Source organism: Apaloderma vittatum, unplaced genomic scaffold (genome assembly GCF_000703405.1).
Source record: "Apaloderma vittatum isolate BGI_N311 unplaced genomic scaffold, ASM70340v1 scaffold24838, whole genome shotgun sequence".
Taxonomy (NCBI): domain Eukaryota; kingdom Metazoa; phylum Chordata; class Aves; order Trogoniformes; family Trogonidae; genus Apaloderma; species Apaloderma vittatum.
In genome coordinates, this window is record NW_009730018.1 from 15,903 (window position 1) to 21,834 (window position 5,932).

General features: G+C 49.5%; 1 pseudogene; it reads right to left on the reverse strand.

Moving 5' to 3' along the window:
* Positions 1-1,521: 1,521 nt before the first annotated feature.
* LOC104277842 lies at positions 1,522-2,580 on the reverse strand (annotated as a pseudogene).
* Between the last annotated feature and the right edge of the window lie 3,352 nt (positions 2,581-5,932).

The window sequence follows — 5,932 nt, forward strand, 5'->3', positions numbered from 1 at the left end:
TTTTCCTAAGGCCAACCGACTTTTCGCACAACCCCTGCCACCTCCCCATCCCAAGCTCCATTTCTAGCTAGAGAAAGAATTTAAAATGCTATCGGTGGCTCACACGCGGAATCACATAGCTGGGAACAGGCTGCTTTTGAAGATAGGACCTGCCTGAGGGCAGAGGGAAGACCTCCAGCCGCAAAAGCTGGAGTCTGGAAGAGGTCTGCCTATCTCCAAGAAGGACACGGGCTCCAGCCCCCATCCCAGCAACAGCTGGAGATCACTGACTAGTGAACTAGTCGGTTTGTGCTTCGAAGGACAAGCCTCATCTTTCCAGAGAACCCAGCCGGACTCTGGCTTTGTGCATTAAAACCACACTGCATGCCAAGAGGAAAAAAAAAAAAGAGAATAAGCAGCATTTCAAATTCCCCTAGAAAATACACGATTAGGTACGGTAGCCTGGGGCAGGCTCCTGGACAGATCTCCTGCCTCGTCATTTATGTACATGATTACATTTTGGCACTGCAGACTTGGGAGCTTGAGTAAATTCAGATGTAGGTCCCTGCTGCCTGTTCTTCCTAAAGCTCTGCACAGCATTGTCCACCATGCACTTCCCCCCCGCCCCACCCCAGCATCCCCATTTTTAGGCATTTACACGTCATCATTCAAAGCCCATCCCTGGTGATGCAACTCAGCGATTGCTACAGCTGGTCCTTCACTGGCAGCAAGCCATGCCAAAAAAAACCCCCCCTCAGCAACACGTAACCTGCAAGGTTACTAGAAATGATCTTACGACCCTCCCTGCTTCCCCCCCTTCTCCGCCCCCCCTTCCCACCAAGAGAAACTTTTTTCCTCTTCAGACATCCCCAATTCAAGCTCTTGGGATGCCAAACCCCTGCAAAAAAAAAAAAATAAGGTTTACAGTACAGTTGTGTTTATATTGTTACAGGCACTTAAACAGGATTCTTTGGTCCTTCAAAGGAATTAGCCACTCTGGCTTCTATCTTCAGAAACCACAAGTCTGCACACCCATAACACCTCCCGCACTAAAAAAAAAGAAGAAAAAAAACTAAACAAAAACACACAAACAACCAATTCAGATCCATTTCAGGGCAGTGCAGCTCTACCTTAGTGTAATTCTACAATCTCCCCTCACACGCCCCCACCCTCCCCCATTGCCTCCAGAATTCAAAAAAGCGCCCGAGTCTTCCCGCAAATGTCCGAGTCCTCTCGTTTCCATGACACTGCACTTCCCATCACAGTGTACAGCAGCCAGGCCTCGTTCCAACCCCAGGAACAAGACGCTCAAGCAAGAGTCCAGGAAGTTTCCTTTAGTTGCAGTTCTAGGAAGGTTTTGTTGTGTAATTTTTTTTTGTTGGTGGATTTTCTGTTTGGGTTTTTTTTTTTTTGATTTTCATTTGTTTTTTGGGGGTTTTTTTTGTTTGTTTTTTTTGTTTGTTTTTTTTTTTACCACCCACCCTCCCCACTCCCCAAGGCAAGGAAATACCTCGGAGGACAGACCCTGAAGTTTGTCCTGGCTCAGTTACAGGGAAGCCACGTCGGGTAAGACTGATTGCAAGGCAGGAAGGGCTGCACGTGGGTGACATAGTAGTTGAAGTTTATTTCACTGACATAAGGAGCTGGCTGGTAGTAGCAGGTAACGTTTGTGACCGTGGGGATGATGTTCTGCTCAGCCAGGACCCTCACGGCCAGCATGGCAATGAGGTTCAGGGTCTGCCTCCTTTCGTGTCCCATGAGGCAGACTGTGCTCTCATTGACCACCCTGTGGAGGGTCATCAAATAGTCATATCGTTTGCTCTCCATCCCGACAAAGTGGCTCTGAAGGTAGCACTCCAGCTTCCTCTGCTGCTCGCCAATGTCGGAGAAGTCTATGAAAAACCTGGAGCACATGTATCGCTGTAGCGCCTTCATATCCACTTCCGATTTGGGCTTAAAGCCTCTCACCAAGAGGTTGCAGTATTTCAGAAGCCCCCCACCTCTGATCTCCTCCGGGTTCCTCGTGGCGATGACCCTGTTCCGGAGATGGTCCATTGCCTCCTCAAAGTCCCCGTACATGCTCTCCCCAGTGACCGTGGGGTGGAAGTTCTCCGCCATGGGGTTCTCTGAACACTCCCCAAACAGCAGAAGCGAATCCAGGATGATCTGGAAGGAGTCCACACTGAACTCGAACTGCCGTCTGAGAGAGTCCACGAACTTGAGCTCCACATTCTTCCCGCTGTTGTTGGAGAGTGATATGAGGCTCCAGCGGTCGGTCTCGTTGCACACCTTCACAAGCTTCTGCACGTATGCCTCCTTCAGAGTCATGGGGGTGATCTTGTCTTTGTTGACACCTTCTGGGAGGAAGTCGAGAAGACAGTCCATGACCACGTCTTTAACGAGCTGGAAGACATCTTCGGTCTTCAGGTCTACACCGAAGATGAGATCGAGGTCTTTGTACCCCAAGCCACTGTCTTGATGCAGCACGTGACTAGCTGCTGAGCCGTTCAACCTGACATTATGGACTGTGATTCCTTTCTTCTCCAGGCGACTACGGACAACCTGAGACATAAAGAGAGTCAGTGAGAAGCAAGCAAGCATTCTTGGAGCAGCCTGGTTACAGCAGCAGGGCTCACTCCCTGCACTTATATGGGTCACTCCGGTGCAAGACAGTGAAATAAAAAGCTAATCCATTAGAAATAGGTCACTTTGGAAAGCATCCAGAGTCTTGCCAGCAGCTGCGGGCGGCTCTCCTTTACTTATTCCCTTGCATTAGAGTGCTCTTGCTGCACACGAAGGGCTGTTTCTGCTTCCAGGACAGCTGTTTCCTCTTCCCTTCCCTCAACAAAGGAGAGAGGTTATCTGGACCCACTCTTTCGGGTGGTCTCTGCCCCCTTCCAACGCCCCCAGCCAGCCTTTCCAGCCATCAAGCTAAGACCAGCCGAGCCAAAAAGAGACTCCAAATACGAGGCGGCAGCACAGTCTGCAGCAGTCCCTGTTGATTTAATCAGGGTGGCTCCAGCCTTTTCGCCATCCCCTTTGCCCGTCAAGATTCATTAAAGGTAAATCAAGATGTCAGAACTGCTCAAAAGCCCCAGCCAGGCGTATGCAAGTTCATGTCCTAACTAGTAAGTGTATCCTAACAATTTCCAGTGTGTCAGAGCTTCGTGCTGAACTTGGCATGCTATCAAGCACAAGAGGCAGCTTTCATCTTACGGGTGTTACTCCAGTGATTTTAATGCTGCCTGCTCAGTCCTGGCACACCCACCGGTACCTCCAAAGCTTTGTTCATTTAGAGCGCAGCTGAATCACTTGCCCGATTACTTAACATGCAGGAGGCTGAAATAACCCCAAGACCATAAAATAAACTATCTGGACACCAGCTTATAATTTGAGTTTAACTGAGCTCAAAGATCCCAGGCAGATTAAGTTCACATCTTCCACCAGAAGCTCTTCCCACCTCTCATCCTGCTTTCATCTCTCTCTCCAGCAATTACCCACTGTCCTGCGAAGCCCAGCTAGCCAGCCTGCTCACCCGGCGCTTGAAGCAAGGCTGGAGCTTGAAAGAGCCAAAGCTTGGGATACAAATGGACAAATTATCTCACTAGAAGCCAGTTTGACCGGGCTATTCGGCCCCGCAAGGCTGTCCTAGTTTGAGAGGCTCCACTAAAGTTCAAAACTTTCATCACAGGGGCCCAGCCATTGACACAGCCCCGAGCAGACAGTTCGGGGGGAGCATCGCGGCTCCGCTGAGCCTCAGCAGCTACAAAACCACCCCTCCATGAGTTTTGTTTAGAAGAAACAATACAAAATAGGGAGGACTATGAGTTTGCAACCCTTGGCATGTCACAGACCTCTTGGTGACCAAGCCAAGAGGTCAGGTCAGCGAGCTTCTGCTGCCCTGAGGTGCCAACAGAAGAGATCCTGGTACAAACTGAAGAATGTTTTTTAAACTGGGAGGTTGTTAAACCTCCTGATATGGCTCCTCTGCCGGTGTTTCCCCTATTACTCCCTGACATGAGCCACTGCTGCTCAGGCTAGAAATGTGCCCGGGCTCCTTGCCAACTGAATGGTGACAGTCACATGTCGGGCAACAGTTACCCAGTGAGCTATTCACCATCGAAAGTCCCAAGTCCCCACCGGCACATTCAATCCAGCCACAAAAGCAGTTGTTTTCAGAGGCAGATAGGCTGAAAACTGAATTTACTCCTAGAAGAGACAGGAGGTTGTTCCCCTGTATAGGGCAAATATCACACAGTTGGTCCAGGGGAGCTCCTGGGCTGCCTTGGTTGCCAACTGATCCATCACTGGAGTCACTCACCCAAGGCACGGCTCCAGCACTGCTTGTGGAGTTTAGTGCTATTAGGCTTAGAGAGACAAGATATAGGTCACAAAAGCGTTAGATGCAGAGCTACGACCAGTGCTCGGGGAAGATCTCATTCCAGATTAACTTCCTAGCCCCAGAGAACATCTACTTAACGCCTTTCAGGGCACAGCTCAGGACCAGCAGCATTTCAGACCCACAAGCTTCAGGCGTGCTGCAGCTCCGCGGGTTTGCAGGTCCGCCTGTGCAAGATGTATTCAGGAAAGGAGCAAGCGTGGGGAAGTCAGACTTATCCCAAATCACTCCAAAAGAAAAACAACCAAAAAAAAAAAAAAAAAAAAAAAAGCTTCACCCAGCAGAGCCCCAGGGAGAGCCTCGCTGCTTCCCTGAGCACAGCAGGCTTCAGCCTGCCAGGCTCAACCCGACGCACATCGCCCCGGCTGCAGCTGATGGGTTCAGGTATGCAGGTTGTTTGTTGGTTTTCCCCCCCAGAGGGTTGGATATTTGGAGGGTTAGACAGCTGCTGACCTGCTTCCCAAAACAGCACCTCACGTTATGTGCGGTTCAGATAATTGACTCTGACGGCCAGGCAGGAGCAAACCCTGCCTGCATCCTGACCTGCCGCTTCCCACCTCCCACAACAACAAGAGCACGCAATAAATAACTGCCTTTTAGGTTACTTGTTTCAGATTAGTCAGCCCTAAACACAGGGTCTGCCAAGCAGGGCCAGTCAGAATTGCAGCCCTCAGTTATTTAGTGTTTGAATTTGCTAGTGGCAACATCCTTTTCAGCAGCTCCGACACCAAATCGCTTCAGTTTTGTGGAACCAAACAGTAATACCCAGTGGAACATTTGATGCTGCAGCACGTCGGGCTTTTAACAGCGCCGAGCTTCGCTGGCCTCACACAACCCAAGGGCAGTGTCCTGACAGCAGCTCTCTTCTGTCATTCAGTTTAAATCTCCAGCAGCCAATATTTAACACTTCTGCCCCCAACAGATGCAGCAGGAGCTCGAGAAATATGAAATCAGCTGAGGCTTTCACACAACAGAACGCCTTTCAAATGTCACCTTTTCCATTTTCCAGGCTCAAGTAGAAATATTTCTCAAGCAGTCACAGCTTCAAAAATCCTAGCGATTAGTTTATTGTGAAAGCCAGTTCGGTTTTTAGCTTCGTGAATAGCCTTTTTAATTAGAGGCTAACATGCCCGATTTTACATTCGATGAGTCATTACTGAGGAATGAAGTTGCCTCCCAAACATGAATATGCATCAGCTTATTTGAACTACATTGTTAGTTTAATATTAAACACAGTTATTACTTTATGGTTAAACTAACAGGAACTCTTTAACAAGACGAAGTCTTAGGCAGACTCTGCGGGATAAAGTCAGTGGGACAAGAATCAAAGGACACTGACATCTGATCTAGAATTTCAATTAATAACTGCCTCTCACACCGCACGAGCCCAACATGTCCACCAGCACGAAGCCATTTCACGGCGACATTTCACCAGCAGCTCCGAAAAATGTCACTTCGCCTTGGCCACCCGCATCTTGCGGCTCTTGGGGCACCGAACCAAAAACCCAGGGTACGGGGGGCGAGAAGCAAAGCAGCGCCCCCCGCACGGCTTTT